Genomic DNA, 17,100 nt, shown 5'->3' on the forward strand with positions numbered 1-17,100 from the left:
CCACTTGCTTAGTATTCAACAAATATCACTTCAGTGATAATGTTACCCATATATATGACACGGCAGTGATATCAAAAATAGGTGTTACTTGATGTACACTGACAACACACCTTATACAACTATATCACAAACAGCGGCGAGATCGTAGGTGTAACAACACAGTGACATCACCACTCAGGAGCCCGCACAATTAACACATTCAGCATTACATTTATTTCTACGGTTTACGCTTCAATTGAGAAATTTCAAATCTTGCAATTTTCTATTATGTCCTTGATTAAAAACCTTACACAAATGTGAAAACCTGCACCAAATACTTATTATAACTAAAAAATGTGTGCGATACAGGTGAAGTGGATCAGTACACTCTAAGATTCAAATTCCAGAATCGAAACAGAAAAGAAATGGGTGAAGCCTTTGCCGATTTTTATATTTCAGCATTATTCTGTGGGTTTGTTGGATAGAGTCCTGCTCAAGCACGCAGAGAAACTACAGATGGTAATGGAGGTGGATGGAATCCAGTGCGAGCTATTCTCTTATTATACAAAGCAATAGCAACTGAAAACGTGACGCTGCATTAAAACTGGCTGCTGGAGGCAGAAATTTTGAAAGAACAGTGTTCTTTGTATCTCCTGGCTAACAGGAAAACAATATTGATTGTCGTATCCACGCTAGGACTCTGTCGGGATGCATCTGAGTTTCTATTTTTTGAACGACTGTAATCGCATTATTTGGAGTTTCCTACTCTTGGCACTACTTTACTAACAATTCCACATATTATATTGACTTATAAATATTTGACAATATTCTAACCATTTTAAGGTTTCCACCCTTCGACAATCTCCGTGAAAAGTATCAATATACTTCAGGGAATTATTGAGAATAACGTTTTCACATAAATTATGCCGCGCTCATTCCGCTTCCTAACTCGTCATCCTATATGATTTTAGTAAATATTCTCAAGGTAACAGCGAAGTCAAAGATCAGAGCTACAAGCAATCTTTCACACACGCACTCGCACAGTTAACTGCAATCAACACAGTTTTTTTCTCGTCTACAGTGCAGCGGTCAAGTGTCCACTACATAAATAATCTAGAGAGCATTGAAAGAGAGTAATGTAAATTTGGAAAATTGTGACGTATTATGAAAAGGTAAATGAAAATGTAGCTACTACTACAGAGAGTTGTAGGCACCGACATTTTATTACATTTTTGTTTCTCCTTGCCCATATGACAGTATTTTGACACTTTGCACTCACAAGTGGACGTATGTTGTTCGCTTGAGGTTAGCCTCATTTAACGCCTAAAACTGACGCCGTTAAAAGCAGATAGTAGAGATTCCAGCGTATTCTAGGTATTGACATCCTTGCATATCCGTTGTACAGGGCAAAAAGAATACGTCCGGTCAACATGCTCCTTCAGCATGCTCCTTAATGGAGCAAACTATCCTAACGCACAACACGTCTACTGCCTATAGTATGATTGTCTGTCCTGTTCTGGAGTATTATGCACGTTATGGGCTCATTACCAGATAGGATTGACAAAAAAGGAAAAAAAAGAGCAGTTTGTTTACTATTATAGTGAAATAGGAGAGAGAGCGTCCAGGATGTATTAATCAAGTTGGAGTCATAAAAATTTAAAAAAAGGGAGTTTTTCGTAGCAGGGAGACATTTTCACGAAATTTGAATCAGCTTTCTCCTGTGAATGTGAAAATATTTTATCGAGTCCCGTCTACATAGGAAGAAGTCCTCATCGTGATAAAATAAGCGAAATCAGAGCTCGCACAGAAAAATATCGGTGTTCATTATTTCCCGTGATATTCGAGTATGGAACGGTGGAGAAATAGTCTGATAGTGGTTCTACCAACGGTCTGCCATACACTTAAAATGTGAACTGCAGAGTAGCCTCGCGGATGCAGCTGTAGAACTCATTAACTCTGAGCAGTCAACCATCTTGCTACTTCTCATTCTTTGGTCATTTCTAGTTCAAGGGCACAAAAATTTACATAAAAACCACAATTATCAGCTGCTGACATATAGTGTTTCTCTGTTTTATGAACGTTAGCTCATGTACGACAACGACCGTTCCTGTATACTAGCGTTCTGGGTGATGCAGGCTGAAAAAGCTAAAGCAAATCTAAGCCCTAGTAGCCCTAATAAAGAATATTTCCGTCAATCTAATGAAAACAATCGAATGCATCCAGTGTGATAAACAATGATATCATTTGCGACGTATTACATCCGAGGACGGCAACTGCAGTTGTCGACAGGGACTGCAGAAACTCCAGAACATTCCGACTACAAACAACAACGAGAGGACTTCATCAAGTGAGGTTGTTACACCATGGTACAAGCCCGCGTACCTGCAACGTGTATAATGACGTGTCAGATAAAATTAATGATAAATCATAAGAAAAATTTCAGCAACAAAGTAGATACATCCAACACCGATGGAGATCAATAACTATCTCTTTCTGGCATCTGTAAGAATTGGTGATGTGGAAAAAAATATAGGTTAGAATTATTCAGAATAATGCGAATTCATATAAGGTGCGGAAACTGTCTCATCAATATTTTAGAAGCCAATCTGAATAAATGAATTAGAAATAGGAAAGGCATCGTATTCTCAAACTGCGCAGGCGTGGTTGTTAGGTATAAAACGTCAGCGAGCAAGATGTTCTAGACTCAACTTCTGAAACATCATTCATTTTTAACAAAGTTGATTATCAGAGCTTTCCAGTTCCCGGCTGAAGGATTCCTTTCCTGTGAGAAAGTTGTAAACTTGTCAGGGGAGCAGCGAAAAGAAATCTTCGGCAGTCACGAAACCTGCTCGGGGTGAAAATCGTACTGTTCGTGCTTCGACAGATTTATCGTTTCAGATAGCGGCAGGAGGAGGCGAAATTTATGCCTCGTTTCGCTACTGTTCTTCTACGGCGTAAGTTTTGACAACTTACAACATTAAAAGTTCAGCTGCATGTCCGGCATAAAACGGGGACTGCGAAACACGATTTGTATAGCTGTATCGTCGGCGAGCAGAAAACAGGATCGTAACTGTCATTCAACTTTTTTTAGTCTCTTTATGATCTTTATGTGCGCTTCAAACCTAAAATTGCTTAATAAGTACTTCGCTAATGAAACATAAAGATTACACGACTGTTTTCCCCAAAGTTATCTTCTAAAGGAATTGGTTTTAAAACAACAGCGAAACATTACCTGTCGAAAAGTTGGAAGTGTTTTTAATTATTGATTTTTGAACCAAAAGCCATATTACCATCTCGTAGCGTTTTCGAGATTTTCCAGCGGTTTATAGGGTATGTTAATTTATTTAAATTTTTTATTATTATTTAAAAAATCAAATATCATTTCGATGAATTACAATTGCTATTTAAATGGATAATGGTTGCTAATATCTGATTAACTCTTTACTGATACTGATACTGTGGTGAACACAGCACTAATGCTACGAAAATCTGAATTAGATCTCCTATTGTTATTCCGTCACATTCAAACTAGGTGTTATTTCGTGCATGTAGGTCACGGGATGACTGAAGAATGCTCTACCGTTTAATATATTATGGGGCTTAGAATATTTTCATTCCCTTTAATTTTATGGATCTGAAAAAATGCTCTGTTTTGTTTATCCGTAATAATTTCCAATACTGCGTTAACTTTCTGCGAAACACTACTGCCTGCTCTTACAGAATACATTATGTACGTAGAACAGTTAGAGCGGAGGGTACTTTTCTGTTTGTAGTTGGCCAGTGTCAGACAAAAGCGCTCATTAAAATTTCTTCCCAGATTGTTCCACAAATTGTCTGATATTTTAAGAATGTGGGGGGGGGGGCTTCATATATTTCTAAAAATTGATCAAATTACGCGAGTACTTCATTTAATTCAAAAGTTAACATTTTGGAACGGAACATGTCTCACTAATGGAGTAACTGTACATATAGTATTTGACACGCAGAAATTTTTAAGTGGATATTCTGTCTCATACGTGAAAATGACACCGTCATGATTATATTTTTCCGTAAATTGTTTAAGGGAATATGGAAAATTCGTCAATGTCCTGAGAACGGAAAAGCAATCCAAAGAGGAAAGAGAAAAGAGCTTTAGCTTGTTCTACTTTCTGTCACAGGGTTTATGCCAAAGTTTCAATAAACGACGTCGCACCAGATGAAATGCCCTGTGTGTGACTTTGCAGTTGGTTTATTAGCACAGAGAGTCGTACCGTACCGTCTGTTAGGAAGGTGACCGTATCTTTCGATTTGAGTCTTGGCGTTTTTCCACTCCTACGGCGTAGGTAATTAGCGGAACGGGTACTGGCCTAGCAAAATATTAGCACTGAAAATAAGACGAGAATTTAAAGCGCTTCAAGGACTCATCAGTGTCAGTAACGCGATCAGTTTTTGTACACAAAAAAGGGTTTTCGTTAATGAAGGATATCCTTTCAGAGCAAACTTCTGCATTCGGCTCTTGCCCGTTACGTGCGTGTACCTTACACACGACTGAATTTCATTAGCGTAACCGCCTGCGCGCTTTCAGCTGATTTCACTAACATGTTTCACTTGTAAAGTTGTTCCATGTCATCACTGCTTTTTCTGTCTACAGGCTTTTTTAAAACTAGTTCTGTTTCCGTTATAGTCAATTTCGTGCATGAACGAATACTCGAGCGATATCGTAGTATTTAGTATTTATTTATCACGCGATCGATTTATCACACAAAATCACACAGCCAAAATCCATACGTTGTTATTGATCCGTGTGACCCTATTACTTTATAAAAAGCTAGTTTTTTACTCTCTTCAAATGGGCGTATCCTGAATCTCCATCACCTTGCTCCGCAATCTTATTAGCTTCAATAACCTAGGGACGCACTGCTTAAAACACTCGTCCCGTAGGCGGGTGGGTGGAATCAAATCGACGTTCGCCCAATCTACTTTCGGTATTCCGTGGTTCCACTCTATTCATCATTGGTTCTTGTCGTTGCTATTTGAAGTCTTCAATTCGAGCACATAGTTTCATGGTGCCCTCCACGCTAGTCCATTCTATGCAGGTCTCTTCATCTCTCCATACACTTGAATCGTCGTTTACTGGTTTCAAGACTTGGCTTCTCTCTACGCTCCCATTCATTACCAAATTAACTGTTCTGAACTCCCTCAAGATGTTCCGTGCCAGCCTGTCAAGTTGTGGCACAAACGGTTTTCGCCCCGATGTAGCAGTTGTATGATCCCTTAGACATACTAGGGTTCCATTTCGCATAATTCTCTAAATAAGCCTCTGGAACTATGATGAAGTATTAGGCAGTGAAAGAAATCTGCATCTTACTCCCGTATCTCTTTCCTGAATTTTACTTGCTTCAGCATTTCCAAAGGTGTACAGTGGGTTTCAGACGCCACTTTATCACAACATCAACATCTATGCCCAGTAAGCCATCTCGCGGTTAAGCGCCGAAAACCGCTTCTGGTACTACTATCGTCACCTCCCCCTTCCACCCTCCTCCCAGTCGCCACCCTCCCCCCAACCCATTGCTCTTCCATTCACGAAGGTTATGTGACAAGAACAAATATTGGTAGGTCTAAGCTCTATTTATCAAATTTTCACATTAATTTCGTTAGCTATATTTCAGTGGACGTAAAATGTCGCCAGATTCTTACTAGAATGTACGCTTTTGGTGTATTAACCATAAAGCGATCCATATTGTTAAATGTTCCTCCTGCACCGCATGCCACGGATATTTGATGAGGACTTCCCTGACTTTTCGCGTTTTTAGCCTAGCCTGTGAGAAGCTCACAGCTCTTCTTCGGATCTCTAGTACCTCGCAGATTAATTTCACCCAGCACGGCTACGAGACTGATGAGTAATACTCGAGAATCGGTGGAACGAGAGAACCGCGAGCTGGTTACTTCGTAGGTGAATTATGTTTCCTTGAGCTTCGTCGAAGAAATCACAGTCTGTCGTCTCCTTTTCGTACCAAAAGTTTTGTGTCATCGTTCTACTTAGGTCACTGGGATGCATAGACCTAGATGTGTATTTTAGGGTTCTTCCTGCATCCAGTGGTTGATCGCCAATGGCTAGACACTGCGGTACTCTTAAGACGTGACTGAACAACTGGAGGAGAAGCAGGATTGTCAGTCGTCGAGAGTGGACATGTGCGTAGTTCTGTAGGCGCAGCTACCCTGTCTGCAGCACATACTAAAGTGCTGAGACCAATACTAGGGCTCGAGTGTGGAATGGACGTTAGTTGTAAAAGGGCAGTAGAATTAAGGTGCAATTACGATACCCAGAATACAGGCACGCTACCGCAAGGTTGCCATTATTGTCACGTGGCGTTATAGCGTGAAATAAAGTTAATAAGGACGGGAGCAGTGCCTTAAGAGAAATCGGAGGGTTAAACATCCAAAGTACATCATATCACTCGCTTTTTCCGCGAGGTATAATAATGTGATAACTACGAACGCGGTCAGTGTAGTAGTAAAGACTATTAGCAATTTTGCTTGTACTACAATAAACTTCAGGTACAAGCTATATTGTTTTTCAGCTCACTAATTACATCATCTGGCAACGGTCTTGTCGCAGTGGATACACCGGTTCCCGTGAGATCTCGAAGTTAAACACTGTCGGGCGTGGCCGGTGCTTGGATGGGTGACCATCCAGCCGCCATGCGCTGTTACCATTTTTCGGGGTGCACTCAGCCTCGTGATGCCAATTGAGGAGCTATTCGACTGACTAGTAGCGGCTCCGGTCAAAGAAAACCATCATAACGACCGGGAGAGCGGTGTGCTGACCCCACACCCCTCCTTTCCGCATCCTCACTTGAGGATGACACGGCGGTTGGATGGTCCCGATGGGCCACTTGTGGCCTGAAGACAGAGTGTGTGCTTACTACATCATCTACGTTAATTTACTAGCCTCGTCGAGGTTTTAAACAGGACAGTTTTTCATCTCCAAACTCGACGTGAGCCATAGCATTCAGACTGCCTAAAGATACATGTTAAGATATTTGGGGGGGGGGGGGGGGGGGTCTTACTCCATTTTCTTCTGTAGTTCAAGAAACTTCGTTCTACGCCGTTCGGACCTGTATTGCCAAGCTGGAAACGTCTCCGCTGCCTGACCACTATGTCATACAATGACCCATCGTTTTCGTGCAATTCAATCAACTCAGCAGTGATTGCTGGAGCATTCTTACCCTTCAAATACAACAAACGCATAAACGCACGATACCCCACTTAGCAGGCTGCACCATTTAGATTTAGTTATGCTAACGGTGTACTGCGATAGCCGGCCGTGGTGGTCTCGCGGTTCTAGGCGCGCAGTCTGGAGCCGTGAGGCTGCTACAGTCGCAGGTTCGAATCCTGCCTCGGGCATGGATGTGTGTGATGTCCTTAGGTTAGTTACGTTTAAGTAGTTCTAAGTTCTAGGGGACTAATGACCACAGCAGTTGAATCCCATAGTGCTCAGAGCCATTTGAACCATTTTTTGTACTGCGATACCTGCGATGCCGTGGCTTGGCTGTTATTTATCTCAATAAAATAAAATAAAATAAACAGCATAGCTTTATATTTTCGAAGTAACAATTGAAAGATTGTGTCGAACCCTGCTATGAATTCATTATACAGGATTGTATTGTTCTCGTTCTTCTAAGAACGTAGGCTTTAGCGCCTGTTGTCGATTATGTTAAAATTTTTTGGGTAATGGTACCGCGTGCCGGCCGCGGTGGCCGAGCAGTTCTAGGCACTTCAGTCCGGAACCGCGCGACTGCTACGGTCGCAGGTTTGAATCCTGTCTCGGGCATGGATGTGTGTGATGTCCTTAGGTTATTTAGGTTTAAGTAGTTCTAAGTTCTAGGGGACTGATGACCTCAGATGTTAAGTCCCACAGTGCTCAGGGCCGTCTTACAAAGGACGACACCCGCAGGTTTCTTGGACTTCTCACACCCGCTCAAAAATTCTCTCAAACCGAGGCACTAACGAATTGTTGCAGCTCTCTTAGGCTCATTCAGATGACTACTTTAGCTTCATAATCGCCATGGACGAGTGCTGTGTGCGTCACTGTGACACCGGGACAAAAGATCACTGCCGGCGGAGAAAACATGTGTATTCACCACAGCCGAAAAAGAGAAAAAGCAACCGTCATAGGGCAAGGAGATGCTGAGATTTTTCGGAATAACGTGATGTGTTGCTAACAGATTGTGCTTATCATGGGAATATTATCACAAGAGCATACTAGTGAGACATCCTGACAAGGCTACAATAGGCTGTGTACAGGAAACGTAGCCAGCAGCTGTCCGAGGGGCTAGTTTTGCCCTTTAAAAACGCCTCAACTCACTGTGCGTGATACACGATGTTGCTTCTTGGTCTCACATGCCGTATTTTCTATGTTCTTGACAAGGAATGAAGTACATTCTTCCTTTTTCCTCACACGAGGATCCCATTGCGTGACTCGCATTTCTCCAGTGGCGACGATTTTCGAGGTGAAACAATCCCGAATGGTCAAAATATTTATCCTCGGTAGCTGCGCTGCCAGGGCACCGTAATCGATTCCCGGAAGGGTCGGATATTTTTTTCACTCGGGGACTGGGAGTTGCCTTGTCCTCACGTTCGTATCGTCATAATTGACACTATAGTGTTGAAATGGCTATATGGGCTCTTTCTGAAAGCTAATAAACTTTTTTTATAAAAGCTGCTCAAAATGCAGACTTTTCTACCATTGTCTCCTCCAGGTCACCCGTCGTTGGGAAAGACGTGTCGAATTGCAGGGTGGATAATTATGTAGAGGAGTACTAACACCACCACCAGAACCGTGGTCGCAGCTTGATTGTTTTGAAAAGATCCTTAACATTTTATGGCCACCCGTCACACGGTGTCAACTCTGTGTGACTCGGGAACACGCGAGAGACTCTAGCGAAAGAGGTGGAGGTACTGGACGCGCTTTCAGCCGAACAGGTCGGCCGCCGCTACCGACAGAAAGACGTCAGTCCGTGAGCTGGCGGCAGCACAGTATCTGAGCGCCAGCCAGTAAACTGTCGCCGAACTGAGCGGCCGCGACGCCCATAAATCTCGAGTCTTTGCGCGGATCCCGAAATATGAGGGTGGTGGGCCTATTCTGGACGCAGCCCTTCGCTTTTCCTTTCTTATTTTTCCCCCATCAGGCCCCCCTTTGTTGGGTGTGATTTGTGGCCGCGAGAGGGGGAGCAGGTGCTACTTACTGGGCCGTGATCGGCCGCAGCGTCAAGTTCCTGGTGGCGGACTGTCTGGCGGGAGGAACCCGAGTTTTTAACAAGCAGATGCGGGCGCTCGGTCCCCCCTTGTACGTCTGCTTCTTCCAATTCTATTTTTACTTATCTGTTATTTACATTTCCCCAGAAGTAGGAGGACTGGAAACGGCCATACTATCGCTCTTTGAGTGTGCTACTTACAAGGGAACCTCCCCATCGCACCCCCCTCAGATTTAGTTATAAGTTGGCACAGTGGATAGACCTTGAAAAACTGAACACAGATCAATCGAGAAAACAGGAAGAAGTTGTGTGGAACTATGAAAAAAATAAGCAAAATATACAAACTGAGTAACCCATGCGAAGATAGGCAACATCAAGATTGATCTGAACTCAGGAGCGCCGTGGTCTCGTGGTTAGCATAAGCAGCTGCAGAACGTGAGTTCCTTAGTTTAACACTCCCTTCTAGCGTAAAATTTTATTTTTTATCTTCAGACAATTATCAAAGTTCAGGCACTCACACATTATCAACTTCGCTCTCCAAAATTCCAGGACATGTTCAGATTTGCTTAGACATATGCAGGACTTGACGGTCTACACACGGAAAAATTTGAAAACGTTACAAACATATGTTTTTAGGGAAAAGTGTGCGACTGTGAAACTGTTGGATTCATTTGTTGCAGTTTGTGTGACAAACGCTTATGTTTTCGTCACTTTTTTGGGAGTAATTCTCACAGCCACAAGAAAACCTAAATCGGGCAATGTAGAAGAATCTTTTTACCCATTCGCCAAGTGTACAAGTTAGGTGGGTCGACAATATATTCCTGTCATGTGGCGCACATGCCGTCACCAGTGTCGTACAGAATATATCATACGTGTTTTCCAGTGGAGGAATCGATTGACCTATGACCTTGCGATCAAATGTTTTCGGTTCCCATTGGAGAGGCACGTCCTTTCGTCTACTTATCGCACGGTTTTGCGGTGCGGTCGCAAAACACAGATACTAAACTTGTTACACTGAACAGAGAGATCAGTGAACGAATGGAGAGATCATAACTTTGCGAAAATAAAGAAAAATTTTTCACTTGAGGGGAGACTTGTACCTAGGACCTCTCGTTCCGCAGCTGCTCACTCTAACCATGAGACCACAGCGCTCCTGAGTTCAGATAATTCTTGATGTTTCGTATCTTCGGATGGACTACTAAGTTTTATATTTTGCTTATTTTTTTTCATAGTTCCACACAACTTCTTCCTGTTTTCTCGATTGGTCTGTGTTCAGTTTTTCAAGGTCTATCCACAGTGCCAACTTATAACTAAATCTGAGGAGGGTGCGATGGGGAGGTTCCCTTGTTAGTGGAAAATCTTCATGGCGAGACCGGGACTGTGTAAAAGTACGGGATAAAAATGAATACGTAAACTCCATTTATAGGCCCTGGCGGGCCGATTCGTACTGACCGACCGCCGTGTCATCCGCCAATGGCGTCACTGGATCCGGATGGAGAGACGCGAGTTCAGCACACCGTTCTCTCGGCCGTTGTCAGTTTTCTTGACCTGGAGCCGCTACTACTCGGTCAAGTAGCTTCTCATTTGGCATCATGAGGCTGAGTACCTCCCGTTCCAGTCCTCATGCCAAGGAAAAATCCCTGTCACTAGATAACAGAGCGCAGCATGTCATTCGCAATGGAAAGAAGTCTTCCGTAGTAAGAGCAATTTCAGGTGTGCCGCAGGGGAGTGTCGTAGGACCGTTGCTATTCACAATATACATAAATGACCTTGTGGATGACATCGGAAGTTCACCGAGGCTTTTTGCTGGTGATGCTGTGGTATATTGAGTGGCTGTAACAATGAAAAATTGTACTGAAATGCAGGAGGATCTGCAGGGAATTGACGTATGGTGCACGGAATGGCAATTGAATCTTAATGTAGACAAGTGTAATGTGATGAGAATACATAGAAAGATAGGTCATTTAGCTACAAAATAGCAGGTCAGCAACTGGAAGCAGTTAATTCCATAAATTATCTGGAGTGATTTAAAATGGAATGATCATATAACGTTGATCGTCGGTAAAGCAGATGCCAAACTGAGATTCATTGGAAGAATCCTAAGGAAATGCAATCCGAAAACAAAGGAAGTAGGTTATAGTACACTTGTTCGCCCACTGCTTGAATACTGCTCACCAGTGTAGGATCCGTTCCAGATAGGGTTGATAGAAGAGAGAGAAGATCCAACGGAGAGCAGCGCGCATCATTACTGGATCATTTAGTAATCGCGAAAGCGTTACGGAGATGATAGATAAACTCCAGTGGAAGACTCTGCAGGAGAGACGCTCAGTATCTCGGTACGGGGTTTTGTTAAAGTTTCGAGAACATACCTTCACCGAAGAGTCAAGCAGTATATTGCTCCCTCCTACGTATTTCTCACGAAGAGACTTCTGGGCTTTTTACCATCCTTGATGTTGCATATCTTGCACATAAACTACTCAGTATGTATATTTTGATTTTTTTTTCTTAGTTCCACATAACTTCTTCCTGTTTTCTCGATTGATCTGTGTTCAGATTTTCAAGGCCTATCCACTGTGCCTACTTATAACTAAGTCTGACGGGGGTGCGATGGGGAGGTTCCCTTGTGAGGAGAGACTTTGTTCCTCGCTCTTTGCATACAAGCACGAGAGTACTCGCTCTTGTTACGTGTTCCTGCTCCAAGAGCGACAACGGAACGGCCCTTTTTTCTGGAAACGTTGCAAGGGTATATCACTCACTCCTCTGACTCTTTGCGTCAGAAATATTCCGCCAATCAGCGTTGCTTTTTTAAACGGTAGAATGACGTTTCGTTTAAGTAGACCAGTGCGGAAATCTGTAGCATCTCTGTTAGGCGTATACTGTCCTCCTGTGAGAACTCCGTAGCTACGCGGTCGGTCCGTGAAAAAATACGTCTTCTGGGCGCTCCCACACAATGTAGAGGAATTTGCTTTTAAGTTCGAACGCGGAGGTCATTCGTTATCCCTTCGCTCTCGCAAAAGCTGTCTTCTCTCTGGGCAGTCGCTTCAGCCGAAGTAGGTATGTATGATGTTGACGCAGCCCTCTGAAGGGATGGTCTTCCCAGAAGGCTGGTTTCCTCTTTACAACGAAAATTCCTGGGGTCGTCATGTTGTGTACGCCAGCCTCGACATTTTTCAACCTCGGTGCGCACTTGCAATTTAGTTATTAGATTTGCATATCGCTTACATGAATTCATACAAAATTTATTCTACCTTATCGAGTTTTGGTTCGAACAACGCGTCTTGATGTGCAGAATACGTTTGTGAGGACGGAATATGTAAGAAATGAAGGTCAGGAGACCACGCCACCTTACAACTTCAGCAGTTTGGTCCCATAAGACCTTATCACAAATTTCCAAAAACAATATGTAGAAGAATGGGCAACATAAGGTCACCGAGAATTTTGAAAGAGACTAATGTTTCATGCACACAATAACCTGAATAAGTCATCTTAAGATCACTGAAACGATAACTAGCGACCTTCTGCTTGAACTATAAGGGACAGTGAAATGAAAGCGAACACCTGCTGCCACCATGGAACCATGGTATGCTTTCATTGAAAAGTAATCACGCATTAAGACATTTATCGCTCTGGTAGACGAGACCATGAATTCCTTTATAGTAGAACGCTGCCGGCCGCTGACGAATCCGCAACCGCTTCACGCATTTCTATCTTCAGTTCGCCAAGGATGTGAAAATAACACCGTGAATGATCCGGGCTGAACGGAGGATGTTGCAGTGTTACCCAACCAAATTGCTGTGGTTTAGCTTTCATCCGGTCGGCAGGGTAGGAGGCGGGAGTTATGCAACGGGATGCTTCCTTCTGACAGTATTCCCGGGCGTTTTGGGCTTATGGGCGCCGCAGTTTCTGCAAAGTGTCTCTATAGCACTGCGTACTGATTGTGGTGCTCCGTTGAAGGAACTCTACGTGCAGAGAGCCCCTGCAATCGAGGAAGATCATCATGACTCCCCGGTCGGAATTTTTTTGTGAAGATGTGGGATGTTTCCACTGAGGGCTTTGCCGTTGGTGCTCGGGCTGTCGGAAAGCTGTCGGACGGAATGATCCTGTTGAACGATAACGCTCGCCATCACATTGCCATTCTGGCAGCGGCCGACAGCTTTCAATGAAACAGGAATTGATCGTCTTGTGTCCCGGTGCGACAAATGTTTTAACGCGTGTGGTGGTTAGTTTTGTGGCGGGTGTTCGGTTTTCATTTGATTGCCCCTCATGCATCCTCCACTCACTGCTAGATAAACTTCTCACTGAACCATCAATGTACACGACGTCTTGTATCACACGAAAAGAGACAAAATCACGACTCCTCTGGCCATACTACACGCCCCTAGTCACTCACTGTCCAGTTTTTCTGTTGTGTCCCCCACACCAAATATCAGTTGTATGCCCTACCCTTCGCAATTTTCGATTGGAAAAAGCATTAAATGGACCAGCGTTCACTGGCAGCAGCAATTCCTGTCGGAATGGAAACGAATTGTCAATAACAAGCTGTGACACTGCTCTCCGGTCCCTGTCGGTTACGACCTCCGTAGGACCCCTGCTCTTAGGCTATAGTATATAGCTGCGAGCGATACACCGTTCCCTATAGACACATCGGCCAGTACGCGCTTATACACTTACAAATAGGACACTTCACTCACGGCGGGATCGCGAACGCACGATGCTATTCTGTCACTTCTTCACGTCGGCTACCTTAATCAGCTGATCCCATACATTTTTAAATGCACACACTGCCATTTGATTTTATTGATGTTCATTTAAATACGACCCAGGTTTCGGCCTTTTATGCCGTTTTCAAGTGATTGAGTTTATGTCACTAACAAATATCGCAGGACATCAAGCTCAAAACTGGTCATAAAGTAAAAAAAATATTGGCTCCCCACGAAATGCCAGATGCTCATGGGGAACGAATATTTTTCTTAATTTACGATCAATTTTGAGCTTGATATTCCGTAATATATGTTAATGACATAAACTCAATCGTTTGAAAACGGCCGGCCGGTGTGGCCGAGCGGTTCTAGGCGCTACAGTCTGGAACCGCGCGACCGCTAAGGTTGCAGGTTCGAATCCTGCCTCGGGCATGAATGTGTGTGATGTCCTTAGATTAGTTAAGTTTAAGTAGTTTTAAGTTCTAGTGGACTGATGACCTCAGCAGTTAAGTTCCATAGTGCTTACAGCCATTTGAACCATTTTTTTTTGTTTGAAAACGGCGTAAAAGGCCGAAACCTGGGTCCTAATTAAATAAGCACCAATACAGTCAAATTGCAGAGTGTTCATTTAAAAATTATTGTATGACTGTTGCTCAGCAACATCAAAGACTGATTCCATACAGCTGGCTGGTACACACACACACACACACACACACACACACACACACACACACAGAAGCACACCACATTTGACGGCTTACGTACCGGTGGAGGCTGACTTGAACGCCGAGTACCATTTCTACACCATCCACGGCTCTCCAAATCGACCAGTGTGCTCATTTCAGGTTGTAACAAATACATGTAACATGTAGTTAAACTTTCGCTACTGGAAAAGGTCTAGACATAATTTCGCAGTTTTTTGCAGCACATTCCAAACGGTGGACCACGTAATGTTCAGGTGTCGCGACACACCTCGTGCACTGAAGATCGCGCATTGCATCCAGCATCCACATCCACGGCAACGGTAACCGGTTTCTGCCAGGAGCAATTCCAAATTCGCCCGTCAGGTCGAACTTCGGAATCATGTCCTTCAAGGCCGGTGCGGAAAGATGATCTCTCCGTATTTCTTTGACGTGTCGACAGTCACGAAGACCAGTACCACAATGCTATTGTTTTGATACAACAGCTTTACGAGTAAAGCTCTGCACGCCGTGTCCACACTCATGTTGACTGTCTGCAACGGTACTCTACACTGATGCTTGTGTTTCAACCCTATCTTGCAGTATCAATACCGGCGTCCAACAGCAAGTCATGACACTAAAACTACTAACAATGCAAATAATGTAGCGCAAAGTCCGAAATTCGTTCCTATAAAGTGGGGTACCCATACGGAAATAGTTTTCCCTCTACACCGGCTCAAGTAGCAAAAGTTTAATTACAACCACCCTGAATTTTATGCTGTAGTCTTTCATTCGCAGCATGATTATAAGTGAATAAAGAATTGCCTACACATAACTGATTATTTCATCCTACTCGGACAACTCTTCAGTCGTTGCTACGTACAGAACAAATAATTTTCCACGTGCTTAAGATGGAACTAACAGTAAATCGTTCCTCGCAAGTACTTCCTCCTGTAGTGGTCGCCACTAAAATAATCGAAGCTAATCAAACACCAATATTATCCTGGAAAATTGTGAACTCACATTTCGCTGTTAACGACTGTCCGGTGTCAGGGGTCATACCGACAATATACTTTCACACTGCATCGCTTCGTGCTGCCCTTAGCTAAATGCAGGAAACGGCAAACTCTTATTTAAACTGCTCGTATCTCATCGTTCTGTTTAACTGGAATGTTTTAACAGTGGTGTGCTCCTGAATTCTTGACTGTTTGGGAATGAAGTTCCAACTATTTTTATTTCCTATTTGCTCTCATCTTTTCTGAACCCATAAATTCACCGGGACGTGGAAACAGTACGGAAAAAATAAGTCATTTTCAGTTTGCGTGCTGATGAACGCAGACTGCTTTGCAGACAAAAGGTGGTGCTGTGTTTGGTCGAACTGGATAACGAGTGCCATCACCAACAATCATTCGCATTGTTCTTCACTAAACATATATGCTCTAAAACGTTGTACGCTCTCGAGCTTAACGGGTATATTTACAAGGAAAACGTTTTGAACATTTTTCCAGTATTTTTTTTTCAACTTGATATCGCACAGTGGGATTATTTTCATTAAATAGAACTCATTTGCTTCCAAAACTTGCATTAATTGTCCCTCACAATGCCTTAAGAACGAAGCCTTTTTTCTCGATAATCTGCATTACTTTTATGTTTCATGTACTCTCTGTTAGATGTCAATGTTATGCTTGAATATGCAAAAAGTTTTGTGTATCAAAACTTACAAGATCATAACGTAAGGGCCTTGCTGGTTTATGCAGTATTGTGTACAGGGCGGAGAAAATTAATGTGACCCGGAGAACAGAGCTACAGGGAACAAAGAAACACAGCAGAGGAAAGGAAATACGGTACTAACGTGACGATAGCACATGTTGAAAGTCAACGCTACTAATCTTGTGGCAGATTTATGCCCTGTTCAGCAAGTTACTTGATCCGGATCAAAGCTGGAGTGCTGTAATTGCTGTAGTCTCATACTAAATGTTCTGCTGCAGTTCTTGAAGGCTATGAGAGTTGCTGCCGTACACCCTAGACTTGAGGGCTCCCCACACAAAGTAATCGCACACTGACAGATCAGGTGACCCGATGGCAAGCTAAAGCTGCAACCAGACTCACTCCTGACGGAATTATTAGCAGAGGTCAGAGTTGTGTAAATGTGCTCCAAGACTCGGTCCGCTGTATGGGCAGTTGCTAGATCCTGTTGGAAGTAATTATAAGCCTTTTGCTCCTCCTTTGATGCAGCCACAAATGGTGTCAAAATGTTGGCAATGTAATGCGCCCAAGTCATCGTCCGATGAAGAACGATGGGACCAATAATGCGGCGTGCAGACACTGCACACGATACCTCAACTTCCTGGTCACGCAATCGTGTTTTGTGGACATCAGTTAATGACGTCCAGGTTGATCGTGTGATGCTTGAATACCGGAATCGAAACTCAGGGACTGTCACCGTTTAGAGGAGTGTTCATACTAGGCTACATGTAGTATTTCAAGCCCAGCCTACACAATTCC

Source organism: Schistocerca gregaria, chromosome 8 (genome assembly GCF_023897955.1).
Source record: "Schistocerca gregaria isolate iqSchGreg1 chromosome 8, iqSchGreg1.2, whole genome shotgun sequence".
NCBI classification, from domain to species: domain Eukaryota; kingdom Metazoa; phylum Arthropoda; class Insecta; order Orthoptera; family Acrididae; genus Schistocerca; species Schistocerca gregaria.